The sequence below is a fragment of the Eubalaena glacialis genome, chromosome 17 (assembly GCF_028564815.1).
Source record: "Eubalaena glacialis isolate mEubGla1 chromosome 17, mEubGla1.1.hap2.+ XY, whole genome shotgun sequence".
In the NCBI taxonomy this organism is placed as follows: Eukaryota; Metazoa; Chordata; class Mammalia; order Artiodactyla; family Balaenidae; genus Eubalaena; species Eubalaena glacialis.
Window position 1 is genome coordinate 25656301 of NC_083732.1, and position 14480 is coordinate 25670780.

The window sequence follows — 14480 nt, forward strand, 5'->3', positions numbered from 1 at the left end:
CATAACCAAGAGAAAAATCAAACAGTAAGAACAGACTCAGAAATGACACAGATGATGGAATTTGAAGGCAAGGGTTATTAAAACAGCTATTATAAATATATTTCATATGTTCATTAAAATTACTATAATAAATATACTCCCTATGTTTGAGAAAGAAGAGAAAAGCATGATCACAATGAAGAGAGAAATGACAGATATGAAAAAAAGACCCAAATTGAAAGTCTAGACATGAAAAATACATTATCTGAAATGAAAATACAGAATATAGTGGGAGGGAGTAACATCAGATTAGATGTTGCAGAAGAAAAGGTTAGTGAACTTAAAGACATAGCAACAGAAATTATCCTAAATAACATACTAAAGAGAAAAAAGACTGGAAAAAAATAGAACAAGAGTAAGCTGTGAGACCATATTAAACTGTCTAACATGCAGGTAATTGGAGTCCTGGAATTCTGGTGGTGGGTTGGCTGGATTTTATTTTCGGGGGGGGAGAGTAGGGGGAGGGAATATGATAAAAAAAAAAACCCTTTGTAGGAATAATGGCTGAGAAATTTTAAGTTTGATGAAAACTATAAACCCACAGTTCAGTGAAGCTTAACATAACTTAAACATCAAAACCTCATAGGGGAGAGGAGAAGATGGCGGAAGAGTAAGACACGGAGATCACCTTCCTCTGTACAGATACAACAGAAATACATCTACACATGGAACTGCTCCTATAGAACACCCACTGAACGCTGGCAGAAGACGTCATACCTCCCAAAAGGCAAGAAACTCCCCACGTACCTGGGTAGAGCAAAAGAAAAAAGAACAGAGACAAAAGAATAGGGACGGGACCTGCACCAGTGGGAGGGAGCTGTGAAGGAGGAAAGGTTTCCACACACTAGGAGCCCCTTCGCGGGTGGAGACTGCGGGTGGCGGAGGCGGGAAGCTTCAGAGCCACGGAGGACAGCGCAGCCACAGGGGTGCGGAGGGCAAAGCGGAGAGATTCCCGCACAGAGGAGCGGCGCCGAGCAGCACTCACCAGCCCGAGAGGCTTGTCTGCTCACCCGCCGGGGCGGGCGGGGGCTGGGAGCTGAGGCTCCAGCTTCGGTCGGATCGCAGGGAGAGGACTGGGGTTGGCTGCATGAACACAGCCTGAAGGGGCTAGTGCGCCACAGCTGGCCGGGAGGGAGTCTGGGAAAAGGTCTGGAGCTGCTGAACAGGCAAGAGACTTTTCCTTGCCTCTTTGTTTCCTGGTGCTCAAGGAGAGGGGATTCAGAGCGCTGCTTAAACGAGCCCCAGAGACCGGCGCGAGCCGCGGCTATCAGCGCGGACCCCAGAGACGGGCATGAGACGCTAAGGCTGCTGCTGCCGCCACCAAGAAGCCTGTGAGCAAGCACAGGTCACTATCCACACCGCCCCTCCCGGGAGCCTGTGCAGCCCGCCACTGCCAGGCTCCCATGATCCAGGGACAACTTCCCCGGGAGAGCGCACGTCGCGCCTCAGGCTGCTGCAACTTCACGCTGGCCTCTGCCGCCGCAGAATCACCCCGCATCCATACCCCTCCCTCCCCCCGGCCTGAGTGTGCCAGAGCCCCCGAAGCAGCTGCTCCTTTAACCCGGTCCTGTGTGAGCGAAGAACAGACACCCTCAGGCGACCTACACACAGAGGCGGGTCCAAATCCAAAGCTGAACCCCGGGAGCTGTGCAAACAAAGAAGAGAAAGGGAAATTTCTCCCAGCAGCCTCAGAAGCAGTGGATTAAAGCTCCACAAACAACTTGATGTACCTGCATCTGTGGAATACCTGAATAGACAACGAGTCATCCCAAATTGAGGAGGTGGATTTTGGGAGCAATATATATTATATTTTCCCCTTTTCCTCTTTTTGTGAGTGTGTATGTGTAGGCTTCTGTGTGAGATTTTGTCTGCATAGCTTTGCTTTCACCATTTGTCCTAGGGTTCTGTCCGTCCTTTTTTTTTTTTTTGTACTTTAAAATTTTTTTTCTTTTTTTCTTAATATTTTTTATTTTTCACTTTAATAACTTTATTTTATTTTATCTTACTTTATTTTATCCTCTTTCTTTTTTCTTTCTATTTTTTCTCCCTTTTATTCTGAGCCGTGTGGTTGAAAGGTTCTTGGTGCTCCAGCCAGGCATCAGGGCTGTGCCTCTGAGGTGGGAGAGCCAACTTCAGGACACTGGTCCACAAGAGACCTCCCAGCTCCACGTAATACCAAACAACGAAAATCTCCCAGAGATCTCCATCTCAACACCAAGACCCAGCTTCACTCAACGACCAGCAAGCTATATGCTGGACACCCTATGCCAAACAACTAGCAACACAGGAACACAGCCCCATCCACTAGCAGAGAGGCTGCGTAAAATCATAATAAGGCCACAGACACCCCAAAACACACCACCAGACGTGGACCTGCCCACCAGAAAGACAAGATCCAGCCTCATCCACCAGACACAGGCACTAGTCCCCTCCACCAGGAAGCCTACACAACCCACTGAACCAACCTTAGCCACTGGGGACAGATACCAAAAACAACAGGAACTACGAACCTGCAGCCTGCGAAAAGGAGACCCCAAACACAGTAAGATAAGCAAAATGAGAAGACAGAAAAACACACAGCAGATGAAGGAGCAGGGTCAAAACACACCAGACCTAACAAATGAAGAGGAAATAGGCAGTCTACCTGAAAAAGAATTCAGAATAATGATAGTAAAGATGATCCAAAATCTTCAAAATAGAATAGAGAAAATACAAGAAACGTTTAACAAGGACTTAGAAGAACTAAAGAGCAACAAACAGTGATGAACAACACAATAAATGAAATTAAAAATTCTCTAGAAGGGATCAATAGCAGAATAACTGAGGAAGAAGAACGGTTAAGTGACCTGGAAGATAAAATAGTGGAAATAACTACTGCAGAGCAGAATAAAGAAAAAAGAATGAAAAGAACTGAGGACAGTCTCAGAGACCTCAGGAAAACCTTAAACACACCAACATTCAGATTATAGGGGTCCCAGAAGAAGATGAGAAAAATAAAGGGACTGAGAAATATTTGAAGAGATTATAGTTGAAAACTTCCCTTATATGGGAAAGGAAATAGTTAATCAAGTCCAGGAAGCACAGAGAGTCCCATACAGGATAAATTCAAGGAGAAACACACCAAGACACATATTAATCAAATTGTCAAAAATTAAATATAAAGAAAACATATTAAAAGCAGCAAGGGAAAAACAACAAATAACACACAAGGGAATCCCCATAAGGTTAACAGCTGATCTTTCAGCAGAAACTCTGCAAGCCAGAAGGGAGTGGCAGGACATATTTAAAGTGATGAAGGAGAAAAACCTACAACCAAGATTACTCTACCCAGCAAGGATCTCATTCAGATTTGATGGAGAAATTAAAACCTTTACAGACAAGCAAAAGCTGAGAGAGTTCAGCACCACCAAACCAGCTTTACAACAAATGCTAAAGGAACTTCTCTAGGCAAGAAACACAAGAGAAGGAAAACACGTACAATAACAAACCCAAAACATTTAAGAAAATGGGAATAGGAACATACATATCGATAATTACCTTAAATGTAAATGGATTAAATGCTCCCACCAAAAGACACGGACTGGCTGAATGGATACAAAAACAAGACCTGTATATATGCTGTCTACAAGGGACACATACAGACTGAAAGTGAGGGGATGGAAAAAGATATTCCATGCAAATGGAAATCAAAAGAAAGCTGGAGTAGCAATTCTCATATCAGACAAAATAGACTTTAAAATAAAGACTATTACAGGGCTTCCCTGGTGGCGCAGTGGTTGAGAATCTGCCTGCCAATGCAGGGGACATGGGTTCAAGCCCTGGCTGGGAAGATCCCACATGCCGCGGAGCAACTGGGCCCGTGAGCCACAACTACTGAGCCTGCGCGTCTGGAGCCTGTGCTCCGCAACAACAGAGGCCGCGATAATGAGAGGCCCGCGCACCGCGATGAAGAGTGGCCCCCACTCGCCGCAACTAGAGAAAGCCCTCGCACAGAAACGAAGACCCAACACAGCAAAAATAAATAAATAAAAATAAATTTATAAAGTTCCTACCAAAATTCTTAAAAAAAAAAAAAAGAATAAAGCTTTTCTTTTCTTCTGAAAAAAAAAAAAAGACTATTACAAGAGACAAAGAAGGACACTATATTATGATCAAGGGATCGATCCAAGAAGAAGGTATAACAATTGTAAATATTTATGCACCCAACATAGGAGCACCTCAATACATAAGGCAAATACTAACAGCCATAAAAGGGGAAATCGACAGTAACACAATCATAGTAGGGGACTTTGACACCCCACTTTCACCAATGGACAGATCATCCAAAATAAAAATAAATAAGGAAACACAAGCTTTAAATGATACATTAAACAAGATGGACTTAATTGATATTTATAGGACATTCCACCCAAAAACAACAGAATACACATTTTTCTCAAGTGCTCATGGAACATTCTCCAGGATAGATCATATCTTGGGTCACAAATCAGGCCTTGGTAAATTTAAGAAAATTGAAATCGTATCAAGTATCTTTTCCAACCACAACACTATGAGACTAGATATCAATTACAGGAAAAGATATATAAAAAATACAAACACAAGGAGGCTACACAATACACTACTTAATAATGAAGTGATCACTGAAGAAATCAAAGGGGAAATCAAAAAATACCTAGAAACAAATGGCAATGGAGACACGACGACCCAAAACCTATGGGGTGCAGCAAAAGCAGTTCTAAAAGGGAAGTTTATAGCAATACAAGCCTACCTCAAGAAACAAGAAAAATTTGACATAAACAACGTAACCTTGCACCTAAAGCAATCAGAGAAAGAAGAAGAAAAAAACCCCAAAGTTAGCAGAAGGAAGGAAATCATAAAGATCAGATCAGAAATAAATGAAAAAGAAATGAAGGAAACGATAGCAAAGATCAATAAAATTAAAGGCTGGTTCTTTGATAAGATAAACAAAATTGATAAACCATTAGCCAGACTCATCAAGAAAAAAAGGGAGAAGACTCAAATCAATAGAATTAGAAATGAAAAAGGAGAAGTAACAACTGACACTGCAGAAATACAAACGATCATGAGAGATTACTACAAGCAACTCTATGCCAATAAAATGGACAACCTGGAAGAAATGGACAAATTCTTAGAAATGCACAACCTGCTGAGACTAAACCAGGAAGAAATAGAAAATATGAACAGACCAATCACAAGCACTGAAATTGAAACTGTGATTAAAAATCTTCCAACAAACAAAAGCCCAGGACCAGATGGCTTCACAGGCGAATTCTATCAAACATTTAGAAAAGAGGTAACACCTATCCTTCTCAAACTCTTCCAAAATATTGCAGAGGGAGGAACACTCCCCAACTCATTCTACGAGGCCACCATCACCCTGATACCAAAACCAGGCAAAGATGTCACAAAGAAAGAAAACTACAGGCCAATATCACTGATGAACATAGATGCAAAAATCCTCAACAAAATACTAGCAAACAGAATCCAACAGCACATTAAAAGGATCATACACCATGATCAAGTGGGATTTATTCCAGGAATGCAAGTATTCTTCAATATACGCAAATCAGTCAACGTGATACACCATATTAACAAATTGAAGGAGAAAAACCATATGATCATCTCAATAGTTGCAGAGAAAGCTTTCGACAAAATTCAACACCCATTTATGATAAAAGCCCTGCAGAAAGTAGGCATAGAGGGAACTTTCCTCAACATAATAAAGGCCATATATGACATACCAACAGCCAACATCATCCTCAATGGTGAAAAACTGAAACCATTTCCACTAAGATCAGGAACAAGACAAGGTTGCCCACTCTCACCACTATTATTCAACATAGTTTTGGAAGTTTTAGCCACAGCAATCAGAGAAGAAAAAGAAATAAAAGGAATCCAAATTAGAAAAGAAGAAGTAAAGCTGTCACTGTTTGCAGATGACATGATACTATACATAGAGAATCCTAAAGATGCTACCAGAAAACTACTAGAGCTAATCAATGAATTTGGTAAATTAGCAGGATACAAAATTAATGCACAGAAATCTCTTGCATTCCTATACACTAATGATGAAAAATCTGAAAGTGAAATTAAGAAAACACTCCCATTTACCATTGCAACAAAAAGAATAAAATATCTAGTAATAAACCTACCTAAGGAGACAAAAGACCTGTACGCAGAAAATTGTAGGACACTGATGAAAGAAATTAAAGATGATACAGATAGATGGAGAGATATACCATGTTCTTGGATTGGAAGAATCAACATTGTGAAAATGACTCTACTACCCAAAGCAATCTACAGATTCAATGCAATCCCTATCAAACTACCACTGCCATTTTTCACAGAACTAGAACAAAACATTTCACAATTTGTATGGAAACACAAAAGACTCCAAATAGCCAAAGCAATCTTGAGAATGAAAAATGGAGCTGGAGGAATCAGGCTCCCTGACTTCAGACTATACTACAAACCTACAGTAATCAAGTGAATATGGTACTGGCACAAAAACAGAAATATAGATCAATGGAACAGGATAGAAAGCCCAGAGATAAACCCATGCACATATGGTCACCTTATCTTTGATAAAGGAGGCAAGCATATACAGTGGAGAAAAGACGGCCTCTTCAATAAGTGGTTCTGGGAAAACTGGACAGGTACATGTAAAAGTATGAAATTAGAACACTCCCTAACACCATACACAAAAATAAACTCAAAATGGATTAAAGACCTAAATGTAAGGCCAGACACTATCAAACTCTTAGAGGAAAACATAGGCAGAACACTCTATGACATAAATCACAGCAAGATCCTTTTCGACCCAGTTCCTAGAGAAACGGAAATAAAAACAAAAATAAACAAATGGGACCTAATGAAACTGAAAAGCTTTTGCACGGCAAAGGAAACCATAACCAACACCAAAAGACAACCCTCAGAATGGGAGAAAATATTTGCAAATGAAGCAACTGACAAAGGATTAATCTCCAAAATTTACAAGCAGCTCATGCAGCTCAATAACAAAAAAACAAACAACCCAATCCAAAAATGGGCAGAAGACCTAAATAGACATTTCTCCACAGAAGATATACGGATTGCCAACAGACACATGAAAGAATGCTCAACATCATTAATCATTAGAGAAATGCAAATCAAAACTACAATGAGATATCATCTCACACTGGTCAGAATGGCCATCATCAAAAAATCTAGAAACAATAAATGTTGGAGAGGGTGTGGAGAAAAGGGAACACTCTTGCACTGTTGGTGGGAATGTAACTTGATACAGCCCCTATGGAGAACAGTATGGAGGTTCCTTAAAAAACTAAAAATAGAACTAACATATGACCCAGCAATCCCACTACTGGGCATATACCCTGAGAAAACCATAATTCAAAAAGAGTCATGTACCAAAATGTTCATTGCAGCTCTATTTACAATAGCCAGGACATGGAAGCAACCTAAATGTCCATCATCGGATGAATGGATAAAGAAGATGTGGCACATATATACAATGGAATATTACTCAGCATAAAAAGAAACGAAATGGAGTTATTTGTAGCGAGGTGGATGGAGTTAGAGTCTCTCATACAGAGTGAAGTAAGTCAGAAAGAGAAAAGCAAATACAGTACGCTAACACATATATATGGAATCTAAGGGGAAAAAAAAAAGGTCATGAAGAACCTAGTGGCAAGACAGGAATAAAGACACAGACCTACTAGAGAATGGACTTGAGGATATGGGGAGGGGGAAGGGTAACCTGTGACAAAGTGAGAAAGTGGCATGGACATATATACACTACCAAATGTAAACTAGATAGCTAGTGGGAAGCAACCGCATAGCACAGGGAAATCAGCTCTTTGCTTTGTGACCACATAGAGGGGTGGGATAGGGAGGGTGGGAGGGAGGGAGATGCAAGAGGGAAGAGATATGGGAACATATGTATATGTATAACTGATTCACTTTGTTATAAAGCAGAAACTGACACACCATTGTAAAGCAATTATACTCCATTAAAGATGTTAAAAAAAAAACAAACAAAAAAAACCTCATAAATGAGACCTGAGACATGTTTGGATATCTCTCCCCACTTACTTAAGCACACATACCTAGCTAGTTCTGCTAGACCTGTGAGGTCCAAACGGTATCCATTAGCCACATGAAATGAGTACTTGAAATGTGGCTAGTGCAGTTGAGGAACTGAATTTTTAATTTCATTTAGTTTTAATTAATTTAAATTTAAAAACTAGTGATCAATTTGGCTATAAGGAAATGTTAAGTATGCTTGAAAAAACTTGGGTACATACTTTTTCAACTGTCAAATTTATAAAATATATATATACAGAACAAGTATTTCTAATTGAAATTTTCATTTGAATTAAGATGTGCTCTAAGTGTAAAATATATACAGTAAGTTCCCTACATATGAACCTTCAAGTTACGAACTTTCGAAGATGCGAACGTGCGTTTGAATGTCCAGTCACGTAAGTTAGTTCATGTGTCTGGCGTACATTATCATGTGTGTGCATCCTCTACAAGTGGTTGTGCTTTTGTGTACTTTACTGTACAGTACTGTAGAGAGTACAGTAGTACAGTATCTTTATTTCAAGCCCAGGATGCCCGCAGTTTGTTCACGATTTTCATGGATTTGAGAAGGTGGATGAGGAGTCCAAAGAGGTCCTCAGTGACCATCAGCAAGAAGCTGGAGCTAGATCTGCAAGAGGACGACTTCACTGAACTCCTTGCTGTGCAACACGAGGAGCTTACTAATGAAGACCTGATGGAATTGGAGGCCAAGAGACAGGATGAAGAGAGACAAGAGGAAGAAGAAGTAACTGAAGAACTGAAGAGATTCACGATGCAGGAAATGGTAAGGGGATTTTCTTTATTTGAGGAGGCACTGTTAGTTTTTGAGGCACAGGACCTGAACATAGAATGGCACATGAAGGTTGCAGCAGCAGTTTGGAATGCAATCCAGTGCTACAGTGTCATCTATGACAAGAAAAAAGAACTACTACTCAGACATCACTGGATCGTTTTTTCAGGAAGGTAGATAGAATTGAATCCAGCAAGGAACCAGAAACTGTGCCATCAACGTCAGGTGTGAGTGAAATTGCAGCTTGCCTTCTGTCTCCTATTGCTGATGATCCTTCATCTCTACCATCTCCCACCTCCTCTCCCTCCTTCAGTCAGTAACTCTTCTTTCCTGTTCACTCGATTCCAGCCCATGTATGCCAGCTGTTGTACTGTACTACTGTAATTTTCAAGGTACTCTACTGTAAGATTAAAAATGTTTTCTTTATTTTTTGTGTTTGTTTTTTATGTATTATTTGAATGAAAAGTATTATAAACATATTAGAGTACAGTAGTATATAGCTGATTGTGTTAGTTGGATACCTAGGCTAACTTTGTTGTATTTACGAACAAATTGGACTTATGAGCACGCTCTCAGAACGGAACTAGTTCGTATGTAGGGGACTTAACTGTATTGGATTTCAAAGATTTAGTATAAAAAGAATGTAGAATGTGTCATTAGTACTTTTATATTTATTTTATGTTGAAATATTGTTTTAGATGTATTGGGTTAAGTAAAATATATTATTAAAATTTATTTCACCTGATTGTTTTTACCATTTTTGAATATGGCTACTTGGAAATTAAAAATTACATATGTGGCTCACATTGTATTTCTATTGGTTAGCTTTGGGTAAGTAGATCAGTTCCTCATTAGCCATGAGTGCACAAGTAATGTATGATTTGAAGTACTAAAATGCCAAAGCGTTAAAAATAAAATAAATTTTGCAAAAGGTGGCCTCTTACTCTGAAAAGAAATAAAATACTTTGAAATAAAATTATAATGTTGTTGCCCCTCTGTTGACAGTAGGAAGGAATGGAAGAAATGAGAGGAAAGGTGAAAAGTAAATCATCCTTAGATTGAAGAGGTATTGAAAAGAATAAAAGTATTAATCAGACATCTAAAGGTGTTTCCAGCAATGCATCTTAGAATGGAAGAACTTCTGTTTGGAAGTTATAAATTCTGGGATGTTTGCTAAAAATTGGTTTCACTACATTACAGTGATACCTCAGGGGTGGATCTCCATTCGGGCAGTACTGTTTCATATTTTTAAATAAAATGTTTTCTAATATATCACTTAGACTTTTCTCCTTCTTTTTGGTTGTAAGAAACACACAACGTTGCTTAAGAGACAAACTTGGATTTTTTTGGAAGTGATTTGGATAGTTCCCATAATCAAAGAAAACACTTGAAATGCAAATCAGAGGAAGATTAGAAACCAGAGAGGCTCTGGAATTCACAGCAGCCAGATCTAAGGGACTCCTTTTTCTGAGTAGCCAACGGTGAGGAAATGTAAGCTGCTACCATTTCGACCAAGCTGTTATTCTGCTCAAGAATCAAATTCCAGAGCCAGAATATTTGATTGACCAAGCTTGGCTCATATAACTAACTCTGGAGTAGCTACCCGGACCATCATGAACTGAGAAGCAGGAAGGGAGGTTTGCTAAAGCATAATCAAGGTGCTCCTACCTGAAGAAGAGAGAAGGGGTGTTAGTTACCTAAACCTAAAAACACCGCTTCAAACCACACATGTCCACTCAACAACCGAGAATAATTAACTCTGAATTGCAGCATTTCCTTATTCTTGGCAAACGTAGAGTCTAAGCACTGATTTATTTAGTAGAAATTGGAGTAGCAAATAGTTTATACACCACAGTGGTATATGTCTTACTAAAACAAATTGAATAATGTGTCAAAGTTAGCAATCCAAGCAAGAAGAAAGAAAAAAAAATTTTTTAAGGGAAAAATACAGAGAAACTAGGACCAATAAGGATATCTTGGTAGCATTACATTACAGCCCAATGGAACAAATTGATGAACTGCTGGTCAATGTCTATTTCACCTATCTACTTCCTTTCATTTCTTTAATTTAAGACAGATATTAATGTTTCTGATGGAGAAAGTGTTTCTTAAAATAGTTAAAATACTCCTCTAACTTCAAATTTACTTTGCATCATTTGTTTCTTGACTGACTAGAAGTTTTATTGCACTTTATACAAGACATTGGAGCTATTTTTCAGAAAAAAAAAAGAAGACTTGGTATACATTGAGGGAGTACAAACAGGGCAAAGCAGTAAAACTGTTATTCAGAAGGGAGATATTCGAACACTGAGCAAGTAGGTAATGCCTCTGATTATGAATGATTCTCCTGAACATTTCCGATATTCACAGGCTACTGAAGGTTATATATACACTATTATTTGTGATATCAGGAGGGTTGAGTGTTCCTTTTCAGCATCCAGAAAAACATTCCAATTCAGACTTCTTGATGAAGCACTGAAAGGGTGACATGTATGTGGCATGTGACATGATTATATGTAATATATCTATAAATATATGAAATGTGTGTATGTAGATTATATATGCTTATATACAAATTATACATACTCTCTATATTAATACAATATGTGTGTGTCCTGTACTCTTTTGAAAGTCTGCTACTCCTTGCCCTCCACAACTTTCCTGTATTTCCTCAATCCCCACTCTTGCATTTCTTTCTCTTTGGAGGACTCAGTCTTCTTCCTGACTCATAAATGTGAATCTTTCCCAGATTTTCCATAATTTAGTTATTTGACCTCTCTTTCTTCTATACTATTCATAGATATCATTTAAATTATAACTTCAACTACCCTTCTATGAGAATGACTTGGATTTCACATATAAATTTATTCATTCAGTCAACCAATATTTACTAAATATTATACTCTGACTTCTGAGCTAGTATGGGGATTAAAGTTTAATATAACAGTCCTGTCATCATGTATATTTCTAGCTGTGACCTCTATCCCAAGTTCTAGTCAATTAGAAGTTTACTTTAGTTTTCCTGCCATCTCTTCCATGTCAACATCTTTGTCTTAAAGTCTGTTTTATCTGGTGTTTTTATAGGTCCTCCAGCTCTCTTTCGGTTACAGTTTGCATGGGATATCTTTTTCCATCTTTTTACTCTCAATCTGTATCTGTGCTTGAATCTAACGTGAGTCTTTTGTAGACAGCATATAATTATATATTCTGTTTTTAACCATTCACCAATCCCTGCTTTTTAATTGGAGAATTTAAGCATTACTATTTAATGTAGTTACTGTATTTGCCATTTTGCTGCTTGTTTTCTATATGTCTATGTCTGTCTTTTCCCCTTAATTTCTCCATTACTCACTTCTTTTAAAAAGTTAATAAATGGTAAATAAATACATTCTAGTGTACTATTTTAATTCCCTGGCAGATTCTTTCACTATGTAATTTAAAGTTATTTTCTTAGTGATTTCCTTGGGGATTACAAATAACACCTTAATTTATAACTAGTTCAGATTAACACAAACTTAACTTCAATAGTATACAAAAACTCTGTTTCTATATATCTGCATTCCCCTTTATGTTGCATAAATTACATCTTTAGGCATATGTGCCCATCAACATAGGTTTATAGTTATTGCATCATGTACTTGTCTTTTAAATAAAATGGGAAAAACGAGGAGTTACAAACAAAAAATTACATTAATACTGTCTAATATTTACCTAGCAATAGTTACCTTTACTGCTATTCTTTATTATTTTGTGTTGATTCAAATTACTGTCTAGTGTCCTTTCATTTCTGCTTGAAGGACTTCTTTTAGCATGTCTTATAAGGCAGGTCTATTAACAATGAATTCTTTCAGTTTTTCTTTATCAGGGAGTATCTTAATTTCTCCTTCATTTTTTGAAGGGTAGTTTTTTTGGTTATAAAGTTTTGGGTAACAGTTTTTTTTTTTTTTTTTTTTTTTCTTTCAGCACTTTGAATATGCTACTTCCTTCTGGTCTCCATGGTTTTTGATGAGAAATCAGCTGTTAATCTTACTGAGGATCCTTTGTACATGATGAGTCTCTTCTGTCTGGCTACTTTAAAGATTCTTTGCCTTTTGACAATTTGATTACAATGTGTGCAGGTGTGGATCTTTTTGAGTTTTTCCAGCTTAAGGTTCATTGAGCTTTTTGGATATGTTGATTCATATCTTTCATCAAAGTTGGGAAGTATTTGCCATTATTTCTTCAAATATTCTTTTGGCTCCCTTTTTCTCTCTCTCTTTATTTGGGTGTCCAATTACATATGTTAGTTTGCTTGGTGGTATCAGATGGGTCTTTTAGGCTCTGTTCTTTTTTTTTTTTTTTTTTTTTCATTTTTTCTTTTTGCTTTTCAGACTAGATAATCTTAATTGATCTACCTTCAAGTCCACTGATTCTTTCTCTGCCTGATTAAGTTTGCTGCTGATTTTCCCTAGTGAATTTTCATTTCAGTTGTTATATTTTTCAACTTCAGAATTTCTATTTAGGTCTTATTTAGAAATTCTTTCTCCTTATGAATATTTCCTATTTGGTGAGAAATTGTTCTCATGCTTTCCTTTAGTACTCTAGAAATTGTTTGTTTTAGCTGTTTGAACACATTTAAAATGGCCAATTTAAAGTCTTTATCTAATAAGTCCAACATCTAGGCTTTTTTAGGTATAGTTTTTATTGATTGCTTTTTTCCCCTGTGTTTGGACCATACTGTCTTGTTTCTTTGTATGTCTCATCATATTTTTGTTGTTGTTGAAAACAGGATATTTTGAATATCATATATTCAAATATTATAATCCATCCCTTAGTGTTTTTTGTTGTTTCTTGAACTTGTTTGCTTGTTTAGTTACTAGTTTTTTAAAGTCTGTAGTCTTTGTTGTGTGTGTCCATTGAAGTCTCTGTTTCATTAGTGGTCAGCTAATAACTGGATACAGATTTCCTTAAGTACCTGGAAATAAAGTATGTTGTATAAAACAAAATATTCTGCATAAAGTGGTGTGTACCACTCTCTGTACCTTTTCTGAATGCATAATAACAGTCTACATGATTTGTTAAAATTTCAGTAAGACTCCTGTTTTCTTGAATGTGACATATGCACAGTCTGCACTACATGGGAAATAAGGCTTACATTTAGTTTTTGCATTCCCAAATTATTCATTTGTTCATATATTTTTTCACGAAAGACTACTTGATGATAGATATTGTGAATTTAAGCAAGACACAGATGCTGCTCTTAGGTTGGTCACAGTTTAGCTCTGTGACCTTGGGAAAGTTTCTTAATTTCTCTGAGGATGAAATTCTTCTATGATATAATAGGAACACTATCCTTGATATCACTGGATTATCATGAGAATTAAATGGGAATATGTATGTAAAACTAGTACAGTACCTGGTACAAAATTAATGCTTAATAAATACTTTCTTCCTCCCCTTGTCAATTCTCAAAGCAACAGAGACACTTTAGGTAACAATTATCACCATCTGTCATGTGCTATCTCTATGCCAACTGAGTGCAAAAGTCTTATTCAATATTTCATTAGTT